Source organism: Equus quagga, chromosome 8, assembly GCF_021613505.1.
Source record: "Equus quagga isolate Etosha38 chromosome 8, UCLA_HA_Equagga_1.0, whole genome shotgun sequence".
Classification (NCBI taxonomy): Eukaryota; Metazoa; Chordata; class Mammalia; order Perissodactyla; family Equidae; genus Equus; species Equus quagga.
Window position 1 is genome coordinate 7,538,460 of NC_060274.1, and position 18,916 is coordinate 7,557,375.

The 18,916-nt window shown below is 43.4% G+C and overlaps 1 protein-coding gene across 1 annotated transcript in view; it reads left to right on the top strand.

Annotated features, from left to right (window-relative positions):
* The first annotated feature begins 3,057 nt into the window (after positions 1-3,057).
* AGPAT4 (1-acylglycerol-3-phosphate O-acyltransferase 4) overlaps positions 3,058-18,916 on the top strand; it is a 123,354-nt gene continuing 107,495 nt past the window's right edge. The window contains 1 exon segment of the mRNA XM_046670392.1: positions 3,058-3,158. The gene's annotated coding sequence lies outside the window, so the exon portion shown is untranslated.

The window sequence follows — 18,916 nt, forward strand, 5'->3', positions numbered from 1 at the left end:
TCACTTAATATATCGTGAAAGTTTCCCTACATCTTTCAAATACAGCATTTTAAATTTTTTTAGAGCGTTCCATCTCATGAATATCACATCATTTACATAACTAAACTGCTACATCAGACATTCAAGTGGTTTCCAGTCTTCACTATTATAAATGACTCTGATGAACCTGCACGGACCTAAATCTTTGAGGTCGTCTCAGCTTATTTCTTTGATATAAATTCTTCTGAGTTGAATTATTGGATTAAGAGTATGAACAGTTTAAAGCCTCGTGATAGGTCTTGTTTAACTGAACTCCAGAAAGACTGTACCAATTTATAGTCACCAGGGAGAGAGGAGAGAGGGAAAGGGCCCATTGCATAGAATCTTCCTGACACTGTATGTAAGTTTTCTGAATGTTTGGCAAGTGAATAGGCAAAGAAATGACATCTCTTCCTTTCTGCTTGTATTTTTATGTGAAGTTGCATCTTTTTTGTTGCTGTTGTCTATTGGTTATTTATGTGTCCTTTTTTGAGTTACCAGTTTATGCCTTTTACCTCCTTTGAAATCTCTCCAGCTACCAGCACCTATGACAGTCTCACTGATGAATCTGCTGTTCGCTCTCATCTCTTTTACAGTTTGCTGTGAGCTAAGAAACTATGTCGACGTACTCCCTCCCTTCCCTTTCCTGGTTCTTTGGGCCATCTCTGAACCTTGTACAGACTTCAACTACTGCCTCCGTTAGATCGTATCTTAATTGTTTCTCCTAGGAAAACTTTCTCTCCCAAGACTTCGAGCACCTTGGGGCAATGTCCATGTCTTATTCATGTTTTTATATCTTCAGCCACTAACACGGATGCTCAAATATGTGTTGAATTGTTAGACTGTGACCTGGAAACTTTCAAAATTCTTTGTTTAGATAAAAATAGCTAAATAAGGATATCTAAACTAAGGATAGACTCTAAATGGGACTCTGAATAAAGTGCATAGGATCTAATCCATCAAGGTCATACTTCCACTTTAAATTTTTAGAAGTAGTCATTTTTTTCTTTCACATTTCTCCGTTATATTTCTAAGGTAATTGAGACTGTGAGCCACACAATCTAAACAGGCCAAGTGTTACTGTAGCAATAATAAACATATCATAATTATAATCACAACAGAATAAAGATATTAAAGTATTGAGATGGGAATTAGACTTGCAATTGTCAAAAATTTTAATTTCAGGGACCGGCCCCATGGCGGAGTGGTTAATTTCACATACTCTGCTTCAGTGGCCCAGAGTTTCACCAGTTTGGATCCTGGGCACAGACCTAGCACCGCTCATCAAGCCATGCTGAGGCGATGTCCCATATAGCAGAGCCAGAAGGACCTTCAACTAGAATATGCAACTGTGTGCTGGAGGGCTTCAGGGAGAAGAAGAAGAAGGAGAAAGAAGGAGAAAAGATTGGCAACAGGTGTTAGCTCAGGGCCAATCTTAAAAATAAATAAATAAATAAAATGAAAAATTTTAATTTCATATTGTTTCTATTAAAATCATTGACTGTGCTTGTGGTAAGTCTAGCACAAATTTATGTAATTGGCAGATTTTGAAATAAATTCCCATTCAAAATTCAAATATGAAAATCAATCAGTCTAACTGTATTTGAGCAGTACTTTGAAAAATCTTTGCAAGTGTCCACAAAACTAGAAGCAAATGCGTTTTAAGACACCATTGGAAAAGTTATGAGAACTCGAAAATTGCATTGGCTGCAAGAAACGTCTTGTAAACATCTTTTATAAGCATTTTGATGTGGTCAAATTTGTTTTCACCTGGATATTAAAATAAGCCATTGTCACCAACGGGTTTTCTGTTCGATGTCCTTTTCTATAGCTTCGATGTCCTTTATCCTCAGCCAATCCACACTTTACCTTCCTCCTCCCCCCACAGACCATCATAACGTACCACGCTCTAGAGAACTCAGTCCAAACCTGGTTTCCTGAACTATGAACGCCTCCCTGCCCCCCATCATAACCAGAAAGAGCTCCTTCTGTCCTCTCTGTTCTCATGGCACACTGCTTTTATAGCTCTTAATAATTGTGCAATATGGTCTAGTTATTTGTGAACTTTTTCTTTTTCCCTGTGGATTATAAACCTCTAAAGAACGGGGGTGAGCACAGGAGTCACATGTAAACACTCAAATATTATTTGTGACAACGGTTTGAATAGTGAACATTTGAAGGGCATACACCTTAACTCTGGAGGTGGAAATCATTTTTCAAGAACGTTAGAGACCTGACACTTCTGGAGTTTCAACAGCACGCCCTCTTTTAAAGTTGTGGTGATACTATTTTATTATAAAGATCTGCCCAGACCCTCTCTAATACGCTGCGTGTAAATGCCACGTGTCTGTGCAAGCCTGTGTGCACGCGTGTGTGGTGCTAATGAGCCCCGGTGGCTGCTTTGCAAGGAGAAGATACCTTGCCTCCGAAGAACCCAAGTTTCTCTTTCCCAGTTCTTAGCATCTCAAATCTCTTGAGTTTTCAGTCTTATTTTGCTGGAGATTAAGGGGCGTTTCTGAGTGGAATGCAATCTCCTGCCCGCGCAGCGGACCAGCGAGAGGTGAGGGGGGATTTTTAGCGTGTGGGTATTTCACAAAACACCTTGATGGGCTACTTGCTGAATGAAACATGAGCCAGTTGGGGACAATTTCCAGGTCGCAACACAGACGGGGGTTGGAGTCTGTCCGAGCTGAGGTTGGAGGAGCCATTTCGGCAGAGGGACGCAACAGGGTTTGGGAGCCGAGGCAGAAAAGGAAAGGCCACCTAGCGGGCTTTGTTTCTGATTCTGGCAGGTTCTCCAGCCGGAGATTTCAAACGTGAAGCCGACCGGAGCGCTTCCTTACACTAATTGCATGGGGAAGAGGATGACTCATATTACACCAGCTCGTATCTTCCCTGCCTGTAACAGCTAAGTTGTAGCTTTAAAAGGAAGTGACATGGGGTGGGGAGAGACGTCAGCTGAGGACCACTTTTTTTTTTTTTTCCCGAAGGGTCCACCCCATGGGTGGAGTCTCGCTTTTTCTTTCCAGTGTTGGCTGACTTACAGCTCCTATAAACTAGTGGCAATTTCTGCACCCCAGCCTGCTCCCCTTCAGTTTCTGATTTTCTAAGTCCATGTGTCAAGGGCTGCCAGAAAGGAGGTATGTGCCATTCGTGCTCTTTCCAGGCGACTTCACCTCTGGGCGTGGCGGATGTTCGTATCCCTCTATCACTATTATTCTCTCCTTGGCTGGATTTCATTAAAACCTCTGGAAGGGGTAGGTACAGAAAGAGGAAGAGAGGAAGGCGGAGGAGAAGGAAGTGAGGCGACAGTGGGAACGTGGAGGGATAACCCTGGATGGCAGAGGGGGGCTTTGCTGCTACAAAAGGACCATTTCTTTGTGCTCAGCTGGGTGAGCGTTCCTTTCCAGGTTGAGGTTTCGAGCTGCTGCTCTTGGCTTCGTTTCCCCCTACTTCTCTCGCCCTTGGGTTAAAGCATTTTGTCTGCAATAGATGAAGCTGGGGAGAAGGTGGCCGTTACAGATCGGTCTCTTTTGTGTCAGGCAACATGTTCTTCCGTCTCTGGCGTTTCTATGGCAACCACAGAAATACTACACCAAATGCAGCCCCGATATAAATTGATTTATTTGTATTTCGTTCCGAGTCCGCTGCTTTCCGCGCTGGTTATTGCCTTGGCTTGCTAAAATCCAGCATGGCTTTGTGGCTACCCCTCCTCACATTCATTTTGGTTTTTCCCTATCACCGGAGGGCTGGGGGAGGGGAGTTGTCAAGGAAACGGGCATTTGTAATTACCTCTTTATTTACTTAATTTTCGGTCTATGAATTTCTCCATCTTATCTAGGAATTACAAAAGGAATGATTTGATGTTTTGGAGGTGGGTTTTTTTTTTTAGAAAAACCTGAGCAGTTCTCAAGACAGTGATGATAAGGCTGTGATCAAACTAAGGGAAGGAGAGCCCTCACTTCTTTATAAGAGGTGAGAGCCTGGAAGAAAGTTTTGGAGGGTATCTGAGAATCAGCCCTGTTAGATATATTACTGTCTGCCCAGGTTCGCCTAAAAGTCTAAATATTTAAAGGAAGAGTCTTTGCTTTAGTCCGAACTTATTTAGCACAAAATCTAAAGTTCAACAAGTATGAGCAAGTGACAAATGGGAACCACCAGCAGAATTCTCAGTTTTTTGCACATCCTCCTTACGTGAATCACCCATGCTGTCCACTCTTGTTAAGGTGAGGGGCCCTAGAACTTCTCTTTTTCAAAACTGGGAAAGGGTTAGCCCCATGGTGACTGTTAGGCAAGCATCTTCAGTTGGAAAAAAAGTATGGTGAAATAAGGGAGAAAGTGTGTGTGTGTGTGTGTGTGTCTGTGTGTAATTGGGCAGGTACAAAAGGGACAAGTCAATGGTCCTAAGTGAACATTTTAAATCTTTGTAATATCCTCTATGGAGAGAAAAAGAATTGATTTTCAAGGGAAATATAAAACATGAGAGAAAAGTGTCACCTACTTAGTAATAAGCAAAGTTAAATGTGATTAGAAGCTAGTCACACTTCTCTTAGAAAGACAGTCCAAACGGACCTATTATCAGGTAGGAGTCAAATTGATGCTTTTATTCGCTACATCTGAGGAAATGTTTGATAATGGACACCACTCTTTTAATGGGCATTTCAAATTATCAAATTAGCCTTTCTAAGATAGATCTATAGTAATCTCACCCTCGAGTCTTAAAATTATCTGTAATTTTGGCTAAAGATTTGTGAAGATCGCTTAGCCCTCACAGTGCCTTCCCGCTGTTGAAGCCGAAAGTATTACTCAGAAACCTCAAAGGAACCCCTTCACGGGGAAGCAGGAAGAAGGGTGGTGTTAACGAGGGTCTGTTTGCAGAACCTCTAAACATGCTATTATCTATGACTTATAAAACTTATTATTAAAGTGCAAGAGGTCTTGGGTATTTCAGATACAAAAGTTGTCTGAAAAAGGGGGATGAATAGCATGGCGCAAACTAACTAGAACTAAATGGGGTTCAAGACAAGAGAACTCGTTAAAGGGCGTAAAGCATAGAAAAATGTCATTAAAAGAAGTCTGACTCTCCTTTTGAAAAGCACGTGTTGGTACACATGAACAGCTGGATTGTAGGTTTTCCATGTTTGCCAAGAGTATGGAAAGAGTCATGCTAAGTTACTGTTTCTCTAGCCTGAAAATGGTCCTCAAAGATCTACAGCTACCACGCGACCCTGCAAAGCAGAAGGACAGTGTGTAAGTCAAAGTCTGTGATGTGGGCACTCTTGACTTTCCAGACCAAAGAATTTCTCAGCAAGGAAAATTAGCAAGAATCATTTGGAAGCACAGCCAAAAAAAAAAAAAAAAAAAAAAAATCCCCCAAATACTCTCCTATTAATAGGACCCTGAGTAGAGGTTAAAAACATAATTAACAGTCTTGACCTGGGGAAGGTCAACGGAGTTATAGATGCAAAGTCAACTCAGGGTCCTGTGAAGGAGGGTGAAGAGAGGGGGTGCAGAGGAAATAACATCTGAGGTTAGGGTCAGTCACCATTGTATTGGGATTTCACTATCTGCAAGGCTTTGAAATGGGTGCTGTGAAGTTTGTGAAGAAAATAGAAGTTGTCTGTGCTCTTGAGTTTAAAATCCACCAATAGGGGTGACAACATGTGTGGATGAATATGGCTGGAGAGAAGGAGGCATGGCAAGGGGGAGATGAGAAAGCGGGACACAGCTAGTCTGAGAAGAGTATTGCGAGGATGATGATGTTGGAGGGTTGAAGGAGAGGAGACAGACAATTGAAGGGGAAGAAGGTAAAATATCCCAGATAACAGGGATGGATGCTGAGATGGTCCATGGCTCTTGTCTCAAGCAGGGGGAAGTCCATCTTCAGTGTGGACATACAGCAAGTATACTCTGTGCTGGTGGAAAGAACCAGTGGATCCAGATTCAGGGACAGAGTTTTGTTTAAAGCAGAGCAAGAAAGACTATGTAAATAGGAGGCGGAATCCTTCCTAATCCAATGATTTTTGAATTGAAGCTCAGGAAGTAAAGACCAGACTTAAATAAGACTTTTGAAAAGTAAGAAATTTGGGAGAGGGAACCCCATATGCCCTCACAACGTCATTCAGATAATACCTACCATTGCCTTCGCTTTCAGTTGTGGGATGCTCACATGCGCACCTGGCAAACTGATTACATTTTGTGCAGTCCTCTGTCTTCTGAAAAGAAGGTCTAAGGGGTGTGGAAAGATGCTGCATTCACAGTTCTGAGTGGTTTTTGACACCAAATGTTTAGAGAAACATATGTGATCAAGCCTTAATAATCACCCAATATCACCCAGAGCCCTGGCGACTCTAACTCAGTCAGCTTTGTCCAAGACAGAATCTGTTTGGAAAGCAAGCTTTGGAACTCTGAAATTTGGCTGCCTGTATGGACCAAAGAGGCTCGCTGCTAAGGCCGTGGGAAAGAGGAAGTTTAAATCATGAACGTATTCTTTTAACAATTTATATTGTGTGTTTATGTGCCAAGTGCTGTGGACATAACTGTGAGCAAAGCTATATACACAATAAATAGTTCCAGTTTTCAGATATCTGAAGGGTTTTTGAGGGAGATGCTGTGACTGGCTGATCTCCGTTTTCTTCTAATGACCAAATAAGAGGAAATATCTTAAAATAAGACCAATTTTTGGTGAACATTACTATCGAACAATCTATCTAACTTGCCTTTCTCTATGTTTCAAGACACACTCTTGCTCCACTAAGATTTTCTGCCTGTCTTCATTTTTGTCTTCCTTTTGTTACTCCAATCTGGCTTACTCTGCCTCTTCTTTTGACCCTATGTCCCACCTTTCTGTCACCATTCATGCATTCATTCATTTATATATACATACACACATCATCCATCCACCCATCCATTTATTCACCCACTCAACAAATGATGTTGAGTATCATGTGTCAGGCACTACATATTATGGATATAACAATAATAGGAAACTATTTGTTCCCTAAAGAAGCTCAGGGACTAGCAGGGAGACAGAGGTAGGAACAGCCCCTCAAACCAAGGGGTGTTATTTTTGATAGAGGCATTTGTTGGCTGATGGCACTAGATGCTACTTTCATTGAACAATTTTATACATAGATTCTGCTGGGCAGAGAGGGAGAGAGTGGTTCGCGGTTGACTGTTATCCATTGTATAATTTTCTTCTACCTTCTGTATTGGTTGAACTTATGGCTGGTGTCAGTAAACATTTGCTGATTAACTCAGTGGGACGAAGTGGGATTTGTGACCTTGGAAACATAGAGGAACAGAATCCAGAAGACTTGTAATTATCTTTTTGAAAAGTACAAACTGAGCAATCTAGTCTCTCAAAAGTTCCCTCGTGGTTAGCTACTTGCAAACTTCCAGACTATGGCTCCTTCCAGACGGACTCAAAGTGTAGCATTTTTAAAAGAGACTCCTAAATTATATGCCCTTGAGTTCACTGGACATCCCCTTGTCATTTAGAGCTAGATTTTCCATAACATGTTGCAAGTCCATGTCTCCATCCAACAAAACCAAGCAGGTTTCAATACATGAACTCTGAACGCCCAAAATAACGAATGTGAAAACTTTCTCGTAATACTTCCTGTTTGGATTTCCTGATGTCATGAAGCTCCTTTTAGTACAACTCTTTTGCCCCCACTTAATTTCTACCTTCAGCACGGAGATTATATGGGCAACATAACAAAGCTCGTATGGAACACCACCCACCTCTCCTTGTCTGGCCTTCAGAGAAAACATTTAGCAAGTGCCCCTTATTCTTCTTTGTTATTTTATCTCAGATGAGATGAGCTTCTCCCATCCCCATGAAGCTGTTCCAGATAAATCTGGTCGGCACAGATCCCCACCCTCCGTACTTGAGTTACATAATAGCTATTTCATGGTCATTTCTATGTAGGATCTTGCAAGAGAGGAGGCACATTTTGGACTTCATGGTAATTTGAAGCTGGACACTAAAATTCATGCAGGAAATTATTCCTCAGTCTGGGCAAGGACAGGTAACCAGTAGAAACCACCAGAGATGCTGAGGTAACCTGCCAACCCGTAGGATAAATGGGAATGATAACAGTCCACCTTGACTGAGGCCTTCCTATGTGCCAATCTGTTACAGACTTCACATTTATTAATTCACTTTATCCTCATAACAAACCAAGCAGGTAAAAACTATTATCACTTTCCATTTTGCAGATAAAGAAAGTAAAGATAAGAGAGAGGAAGTTAGTCACCTAGTATCACAATAAGTAGCAGAGTTGAGATTTGAACCAAGACTATTGCCTCCCAGAGCCCTCCCTCTGAACCCCTGTGCACTCCCATCTGGTTGGTGTTGCATTCATCCATCTATGCCCAGGGCCAGTACAATGCCTTATATGTAGCAGGCATATGTGCAGTAAATACTTCTGAAATAATGCACAGATCTCTACCACGTAGGCCTTCCACTTGCATGCCCTTCATCCTGGTTTTTAGTTGCTGCAGAAACACTGCAAGAGAAAGTAGCATTTTAGAACTTGAGGGCACAGCTAATAACAGTACTGATAAGATAAGCTACTATCGTTTTCAGGGCTGTGTTGATTTCTCGTGGTTCAGCCAGAGAGGTGATATGGTGGGGGAAGGCAAAGTCCCTGTGATTAAAATATCTGAGTGAGTGCAGTCCATACATCAAATTAAATGTGAACTGTTCTCAAGACCAATTTTTCACCGAAGATTGAACTTTGCTGAGAAGTTGCTCTTAAGGATACCTGGGGTGTTTGCTCTTAATGGTTCCCAAGGCTGTGGGTGGATAGAGTCAGAGGCTTTCTTTTCTGTTGTTGATTGTCAACAAATCTATCACTGAGTTTAAAGGCAGAGTATTATCTGAAAAGACGCTGCCAGTTCTTATCTTAGACAAACTCTGAAACGAGAATGGGAGAAATGAATTGACCGGAGAGTCAGATTTGGTCTTGTTCCCATCTCCATCGGCTCCCTCGTGAGCCATCACCTCTGTGGGCAGAGGTTAACCCAAGCTGATGAAATTTTAAAGAGTCTGTCCCTACGAAGTACTTCTTCCCAGGATGCTTCAGCTATCAGCACACAATCAATGCAATCATCGGAAACTTCCCACTGGGGCCCGGTGTAAGTAATTCTGGCTCATCCCTCCTTCCTCTCCCTCTGCTATGGGGAAGGGTAGATTCAAAGCTTCCCTCCCCAAAAGTGCATAACCCTTGTGCCTATCTCCCGAACCTCTGGCCTCTGTTTTCCTGACATTCTTCCTCCATCCCATTCATCCTTCAGAAACGCTCACTCTTTCTGGGTGTTATCACCTTCTCTGATAATTCTCTTTATACCTCTATCCCCATGATGCACTGGGCACTTATTGATGGTAGGGTGTTTCTAATTGCACTGTTTCTAGCACAGAGCAGAGCACCTGGCCTGGAATTGGTATGGGAGTCAGGGGTCAGATTTGCTAATCTGATGACCTCCCAGCCAGGTCATCCCAGGTTGACCTTCCTTTAGGGCAAGTTCTCAATCTCTGTTGACATTTTGGCCCAAATATTTTCTTTGTCATGGGGGCAGCCCTGTGCACTGTAGGATGTTTAGCAGCATGCCTGGTCTCCACCCTCAAGATACCAGTAGTAGTCCCTCCCACCCCAGCTATGACAGCCAAAAATGTTCCGGACGTTGCCAACTGTCCCCTGGAGGGGCAAAGTCACCTGCAGTTGAGAACCACTGCATTAGGAAATTCCTACAACTGACGCTCAGAAATCCAGCGAGTCGACTCCCTGAGCCAAGCAAACCCATCTCTCAGGACTAACTTGCACTCACCAGTGTACAAAGATGGGACCAGACCCAAGGGGCTTGTCATTCATTTAAATTAATGAATAGACGGGAATTGAAAAATTGTAAGTGAAGAGCAGAAAGTATTGAAATATTATTGCCTTCTCTTCTCCCAGCAAACCTGATGGAGAATCACCTTGTAACCCGAAGTTGCCAAGGGTCAGCTGGGGCGGGGCTGGTGGTGTGATAGCCCCGCCCACTACACACAACTCTGTTAGGTAGACCCCCCCTACCTTGCAGCCTGGCTGAGCCCAGCTGGCTGAAAGTCTTGGAGGAACAACCCCCTCTGGTGGGATGGATTAACGTATCTAAAGAAAGAATTGTGAGAGCCTTTCAGCATAGCTAACTTCACCTGCCTCTGCTGGGATTTGCTGATTTATTCCCAGTTTCCTAGGTTCCTTCACCCATGCGCTCCACACTCCAGTCTCACTAGCCTCTCCTTGCGTCTCAGCACCCACACCCAGTCAATGAGTGTATTTCAAGCCTCTCCCTCCCTTTCTGTCACCAGCACTTCTCACTTAGACTAGAGGGCCACTTTTACTGCTTGTCCTCGGACCTGCTGACCCTGCCCCTCGTTTAGGTAAGGACCCGGCTCCCCAGCGCAATGCCTGGTATACACTACGTGCTCAATCACTATCATGCCCCTTCCTTCTGTCTGCCGCTCTTCTCCCATCTCCCTTCCAGGACCTGAAAGATCTGCGTGAGTGGAGCCAGTCTGTGATTCCAACTTCCCAAGCAAATCCAGAATCCTCTTACAGCATTTTTCTTACGGAATCCTTGTGTCCAGCCTCGGTTGGCCAAGCACTGAGGGTACAGAGATGAGTGAGGCCGGGTCTGCCTGGAGGACAGGACAGAAATCTAAATCGATCATTTTAACTCAGTGGGAGGAAGAGGAGTGTACAAAGCTCTGTTGGGACACAGAAAGGGCACCACTAAACATCCCTGCCTGGTCTGGTCTGGGGTCTCAGAAATGTGTCCTAGAGAAGGTATAACCCCTGAGTTAGGTCTGGGAGGTGAGACAGCTAAAGCTGGAGGGAGGCATGTGAGTCAGGAAGCGATGAGAGGAATGCGGCCAGGTGGTGAAGGGGTGCAGACAGCGGACAGCGAGGTGGGGTTACAGCATTCCTGGGACTTGTGCAGGAGGCAGGGAGACCCCAGCCAGGCTGGTGCCATTGTCCAGGGTACAGAGGCGGAGGGCCCTGGCCAGGCCTCTGGAGGAGGATGCAGAGTAGGGACCAGGTTTGAGAACTGTAGGAGGCAGAGCCACAGGATTTGGTAACTGGGTGAACAGAGGGCCTCTTAGACTCTGGAATAGTCAGTACAGAAAAAACCTTTTCTATAATATTCTTCCCAAAGGATCATTTATCTTATGCTTCGTAATGTAGTCAATTATGCACTTGAATAATAATCAACATCCTTTATTCAGCAGCTACCACTGTGTTGTGTGCTCTGCATGTCATGTCTCATTTCAATCCTACTCCAGCCCTGTGGGTTATGAATTATTTTCTCGAGTCTGATTTAAAACTGAGGCACAGATCGGTTAACTAACTTTCCTAAAGTCACAGAGCTAGGAATACCTGTTTGTGGAGCAAAGCCTGTGACTTTGCTCCGTAAAGAATTATAAAAGCATCGTGTATACCTGTACGATATGTTCTTCCCCACAATTTCCCTGGATCTTCTTTTAGGGTGAAAGGACTTTTCTTAGCTTCAAAATGGGCAGAAATTCTACATCTTAACCTCCTGGATCCTGGGGAAATTTAAGTTACTTAAGACCAAATGATATAATGAAGGTTTCATGGTGTCATTAAAATGCTCATTTGGCTTCCATTTCTAGAAGATTAATAGGGTTAAAGTTTAAGTAGTGGAAATGGAGAGAGAGGACCATAGAAATACTTGATGTGCGCCTGATTATTTTAATTATTTATGTTGGTTTCAATTTTAGCCCGACTGAGACTTCCTTCCCCTCTTCTCCCACTCTTTCTGCCTTCTCAAAAGGCTGAACTATGATTTGCCTTTAAGGTAGTTTGGTCTTAAATAGGCTTTACTCCCCAGAGAAGATGTACCTTTCTGGAATATGCTTTCCAAGGCTGGGATCTAGCTGTGGCCTGTGGGTGCTGGGCTGGCCTTGAGCAGCAATTTCCTAATAACATTTGTACCACTTGACACAATCTTGCTTCTTGCGGCAGCTAAGGTGTCCTCCCCTTGTCAAAGGCTGCAGGAACGTTTCATTAACGAGACTCTGGAGACAGCCCAGCCTCCTTCTCTAGATACTCTCTGCTGGGTGGTGGAGACTGGGGGCCTTTTAGGGACCGTGCAAAGCAGCATGACCTAAAGAGGAGCATGCCTGAGTCGCAAAACCTGGGTTTGGGCCCCAACCATGACCACCTGCTTACTCTCCATGGGACCTTGAGCTCCTTGAGACCAGGGACTGTCTCTTGGTCTGTGCTGTCCCTGACACAGAGAAGTGACCTGGCCCATTCTGTGTCCTCGTTTCCTGACCTGGTCAAGGAAGGGTGCAGGGTAGACACGAACTTCTTCAACCGCCACATCCTAGGGCCATTTTGGTGGTATGCCAACGAGCGTGCAGAGCTGCGGGATAAAATGGGCCCAGCTCACTCAAGCATCAGTTTTGCTGAAAGATCCGAGAGAAAAGAATTTTTTCTAATAAAACAAATGTGGATATGCTACGATATAACGGGCCAAATTTGCATGAACTTTTAAGACAGAACAGCAGACTTTTCACACTTGGTTGTTTGGATGGCTTTAGGCCATAGCTCCAGAACCTTCAGAATTAGTTTCCTCTGCTGAAGGGAATATTTCTGTGGAAATTTTTGAGAAGAAAACTGACGGGATGACCTCTCAGTGACTCTTTGTGGGAAAGGAGTGTAGATTTATAGTCCTGCCTTTCCACTGAATTTCCCTCTTCCCACCCTCTCCAAATGGTGAGTCTGGGGCATGGGACGGCAGGCAGGGCATGAGTCATCCGTGAGATATGCCTGCCTGGACTAACTTTTCTTCTCTGTCCCTCTGCTTCTCATGGTATAATTGATGGAGGGTTGCTTGGGTCTTTCTTTTTGTCCCTGGTCACCCACCTTTTTGGGCCTTCTCTCCCTTCTGCTGGAATAATCTCTACTCTGGATTAGCCCAGCACTTGTTCTGTTCTTTCTGCGCTCTCTTCCTCTCCCCTTACCTTGACTGTCTCTTGGATAAGGAATTGCTTTACCTCTTACTGCTTGCTGATATCCTTTATTTTACCACTCTTTTATCAGGTTATCCTCTTGTTCTCATAAAGGCTTCTTTCTTTGGGATTATCTTATCTGAAATCTGAACAAAACAGTCAGGTGTGTGAAATTTGCCAGTTCATCTCCTAACAAGCTGTCATAATGGTACCCATCACTTTCAGGGTCTCACACTCTCCAGGGGGATTGAAGAAACCTCTTGCGTGGAATAAGAAGCTTGGATAGAGCCTGTTGTAAGAAATGGAAAAGGAAAACTCAGTGCCAACTACCCCAATAAAACGCTTCTTTTTCCTTTATGATAAGTCATTGGAGCAGAAAAATCTGCACTGTGGACTTTACCCACGGAAGCAAATCAAGATTTTTTTGATATGTTAGAGAATAATAAGGAAGAAGGGTGGGCCTCTTTCATTTGTGTGTGTGTGTGTGTGTGTCCTTGCTCTTTAAAACCATGTTATTAAGCATGAATATGAAGTGCCACTTGACTCAGCATTTCTTAGTAGTCATTTGAAATTGGAAATAGTGCTGTCAAGACATTAAGGTGCTAGAGGGTCTGCGCATAAGAAATACTACCATCTATTCCAGCACAATTCATATTAGAATATTCACGAGACACAGGGCAGTCAATAGACATGTATGGGGCCTGTTGAAAGTGGAGAAAAGTTACCCTCTGACCACAGGGAATTTGTTGTCTAATTTAGATTAATCCAACAAGTCGGCTAGAACATATCCCATTTAAGGGATGGTAAAATATCTAGTTGGGGACACATTCAACCATGTGGAACAAAACCCCAAATCTGAAGTATAAAGTGAGAAAAATTATTATCAAAAGCCTATGTAGGGGACCTCCCCTGTGGCCAAGTGGTTGAGTTCGCACTCTCCACTTCAGCAGCCCAGGTCTTGGGCGCAGACATGGCACTGCTCATCAAGCTGTGCTGAGGTGGCGTCCCACATGCCGCAACCAGAAGGACCTACAACTAGAATATACAACTATGTACTGGGGGGCTTTGGGGACAAGAAGAAGAAGAAGAAGAAGAAAAAGAAGATTGGCAACAGATGTTAGCTCAGGTGCCAATCTTTAAAAAAAAAAAAAGCCTATGTACTTTATTAGGCTTAATCTGATTTTACCCTGAACTTATTTATACAACATGTTGAAATTACCATCTTAACAAGCTTGGTTATCTGTTTTCCCAGGTAAATTATGAAAAAGCAATGATTGATAGCAAGGCAGAAAAGAAAGAACAACTAAAAACATTATTAGTGGTTGAGAGCTTCACTGATGTACAGCAGAAGCACAATCCTGAGCTGTCTATGTTGTAGCCAACCTACTCCTTTTACTAAGGCAGAAAAGGCTGGATGACACTGGAAAGATGGCTATCGAAAACAAAGAGAAGCTGTCAACTTTAACTTTTGGCAATTTAAGTTATGAATTTTAACTTTTCAGAAAATTCTTTTGTTCAAAAAACATTGTCCTCCCGCTGACATAGGTGAGGAAGGAGACTGCCATCGATGGAGTCAAGGTGGGCTGCTACCTGCTCCTGGCCGTAGATCTCCTTCCAGGAAATTGAGCTCTGAGCTGGATTCCCAATCACAAAATGGAGTCTCCAAGAGCATATATTCCCTATTTCATTTCTGATCGAAGCTAAAACAGAAGGAATGGGCAGTTTCATCAAAGGAAGTAAGAATGAGCCGGAATGGAACTGACTGTGGAAGGGCTTGGTGACCTAACACAAAGACTTGGGTCTTCAAGGCAGAGTCATGACATGCAGCCACTGATGACACGAAGAGCAGACACGGCTGCAGCAAGCAAGGAGGGGCATCTCACTCACTTTATTCAGGTCTAAGTGGCAGAGTCTCACCCGTGTTCTCAACCCTCCTGTCCATTAGAATCACCCACCTGTGGCCAGCTGATCCTATCTCTGGTTCCTTGTTTTTGTTTTATTTTTAAGTTTTCTAGGTGATTCTGATGGGCTGGAAGAACTGGAACCACTTGATAGAAGGAGGGTGGCCAGCAAGAAAGTGACTCTGGACAAAAAGAAAACCAGAGCCAGGACAAAGGCAGTGGTGATGGTGATGATGATGATGATGGTGATGGCAATGATGATGATGATAGCTCCAAGATTATCATGTACCAGGCAGGGTTCTAGAAACAATTAATCCTCACCACACTGGGAACTATTATCTCCATTTTACAGATGGGGAAACTGAGGTTAAGCAGTTTGCCCAGGGTTGCATAGCCCATAAAGGCAAACCAGCTCTTTAGCTCTCGAGTCCTTGCTCGAGTTAAAGTTGATATGCTATCTAGCCTCTTTCGATGCTCAGTATTCCAAGTTCCATGTTATAAGAGTGCTATGAGAAGCTAAGGGTCTACTTCATAACTGAAGATAAAAGGAATAAAGAGGATCAAACCAGTTTCAGGAAATCCCTTATCCCTGATTTTGTTTTGTTTTGTTTTTCCCAACATCTCTTGGATTTTATTTTAATGGCGTGGGGAAAGTTATAGTAGAAAGAGTCTGGAAGAGTCTATCTCTAACCAACATACATTCCTAGAAGAGAGGTATAGTTAAGTTACTGAGCTTTCCTACTTCAAATTAGCTCACTCTTTCTACTTATATAAAAAAAGTTTACTGTAAAACAGTATGCTGTGTTACGTCGGCAGCCTCATACCTCTTGTGTTTACCCGTGTATCTTGATTGCATCGTTTTCTCTTGTGCTTGACTTAATCTCGTTATTTTGTTCACCATGGCCCCTAAGTATACAAAATCCACTGCTAATGTCGCCAGTAAGAGACCATGTTGAGTGATTGACCTGGAAACAAAATTAAAAGTGATTAAGGACTGTGAAGGTGGAAAGTCAGTGATGGTTATTGCTTGCCAGTCCGGCATGCCCCATTTCGCCATAGCTACGATCTTAAAGAACAAGAACAAAGTGATGGAAGCTGTTAAAGGATCTGCTTCATGGAAGGCAAATACGACTAAGAAAAATTCGAGAAGGGCCTGTGTCAGACATGGAGAAGCTTCTAATGACCTGGACTGAAGACCAGACACAGAAGTGTATCCCTCTCAGCACCATGACGATCATGGCCAAAGCAAAAAGTTTGTTTGCAATGTTGAATGAAAAGGCTGGACCTGACTACAGTGTTGAATTTACTGCCAGCTCTGGGTGGTCTAAACAATTCAAGGATTGTTATTCACTGCATAATGTGAAAGTGAGTGGGGAGTCTGCAAGTGCTGATGTGAAAGCAGCTGAAGGATTTTTGGAATATCGGTGAAAATTCTCTCTTCTGGAAACGGATGCCTGAAAGGACCTTCATCCAAAAGGAGGCCAAGTCAATGCCAGGTTTCAAGGTTTTTGAGGACAGGATAACAGTCTTGCTTGGGGACAATGTTGCAGGCTACAAATTGAAACCCTTTGTGATCTGGCACAGTGAGAACCCCAGCGCCTTCAAGCTTATCAGTGAGCACATACTGCCTGTGTATTGCAAGAATGATAAGAAGTCACTGATGACCCAGCTCCTCTTCTAAGATGCCCTGCTGAATTGCTGTGCCAGTGAAATGGAGAAGTACTGTTTGGAGAATAACATACCTTTCAAGATTTGCTTATTGCTCATAAGGCTCCAGACATCCTCCTTTTATTGGCTATCTTCATCCCAATATCAAAGCAGTGTTTCTCCCTCCAAACACCACCTCTTTGATCGACCAATGAATCAAGGAGTTATAGCAGCTTTTAAAGCCTGCTACCTGAGGAGGACCTTTTCCCAGGCTTTGCTGCCTCGAGAAGACACTGATGCAATTCTGGAAGGATTGCAGTACCTATGGCTGCATCAAGAACCTTGCTTGGGCTTGGGTGATGTCACCAAGGAGTGGATATATGAGTGGCCCCTGGAAGAAGACACTCCAGGGGTTCATCCATGACTTCAAAGGATTTGCCAAGGATGAGAATATTGCAAAAATCCGCAAGGCTGTGGTTGAGATGGTAAGCAGCTTTAACCTGGGTGCGGATGAGGATGACATCTAGGAGCTCCTAGAGGAGCTTTCTGAGGAACTGGCTAATGAGGGGCTGTTGGAACTGGAACAGGAACACATAGCTAAAGAAGAGGCAAGAGAAAAGGAAACAGCAGGAGAAGAAAAAGAAGCAAAACCACCAAGAAAATTCGTAGTGAGGGGTTTAACAGAAGACTTTCAGACCTCAACAAGCTCCTTAAAAAGTTTGAAAACATGGACCCCAACACTGACGGGTTTTCATTAATAGAGAGGAATGTTCATGGTGCATTATCTACTTACAAGCAAACCTCTGATGAAAAAAAGAAAAAAAAAAGCAAACGACCATGGACATATTTCTGGAAAGAGTGACACCTCCTCAAGAAGAGCCTCAAGTAGGTCCTTCAAGAGGTGTTCCTGAAGAAGGCCTTGTTTTCGTAGAAGATGGCAGCTCCATGAGTGTTATGGACTCCGAAGACCTTCCAATGGGACGAGATGTGGGGGTGAAAGACAGTGATATTGATGATCCCAGCCATATGTAGGTCAACTTTTTTTTTTTTTAAAGATTTTATTTTTTTCTTTTTCTCCCCAAAGCCCCCCAGTACATAGTTGCATATTCTTCGTTGTGGGTCCTTCTAGTTGTGGCATGTGGGACACTGCCTCAGTGTGGTTTGATGAGCAGTGCCATGTCCGCGCCCAGGATTCGAACCAACAAGACACTGGGTCGCCTGCAGCGGAGCGCGAGAACCCAACCACTCGGCCACGGGACCAGCGCCATGTAGGTCAACTTTTTTTAACAAGAAAGTTTAAAAAGTAAAAGAAACTCAATTTTAAAGATAGAAAAATGCTTATAGAATAAGGACATAAGGAAAGAAAATATTTTTGTACAGCTGCACGTTGTGTTTGTGTCTTAAGCTGTGTTATTACGAAAGAGTCAAAAAATTTAAAAGAATCAAAAAGTCTACAAAGTAAGAAAGTTACGGTAAGCCAAGGTTAAATTATTATTAAAGAAAGAAAAATATCTTTTTATAAATTTAGTGTAACCTAAGCGTACAGTGCTTATAAAGTGTACACTACTGTCCAGTAATGTCCTAAGCCTCCACATTCAGTCACCACTCACTCACTGACTCACCCAGAGCAACTTCCGGTCCTGTAGGCTCCGTTCATGGTAAGAGTCTTATACAAGTGTACCGTTTTTTAGCTTTCCTACCGTGTTTTTACTGTACCTGGTCTATGTTTAGAGATGTTTAGATACACCAGTATTTACCATTGTGTTCCAGTTGCCTACAGTATTCAGTACGGGTTTGTAGCTTAGGAGCAATAGGCTATGCCATAGAGCCTAGGTGTGTAATAGGCTACACTATCTAGGTTTGTGTAACTACACTCTGTGATGTTCGCACAACGACAAAATCACCTAACAACGCGTTTCTCAGAACGCATCCCCGTCATTAAGCAACACATGACCGTATTTATTTCCCGGCTGATTTAATTAACTAAATGAACCTTTTGGCCGTTCACCAAGTCTCATTCACGACCTCTTTCTGTAAGTGTCTGCTGTGCGCAGCCCCGCACTGGCTCCTGCGGGACAGCGTAAGCCACCAGACACCACCCTGCCTCACGGGGTGCTCCTCCAGGCAAGCCTTGTCTGTCACCTTCTGTTCTGGTTGGCTCTTAAAGGGCAGCTGACTTTCTTGCTCTAGTATCATTTCTTTTGCATATTTGAGCCCTGAAATTTCACCGAATTTCATCACAGTCAGTCTGCTGCGGCAAATATGGTCTGTTACTTACTTTGGTGGGTAGCACTGATAGTAATGAAAATAAGCAGGGTATTCAATC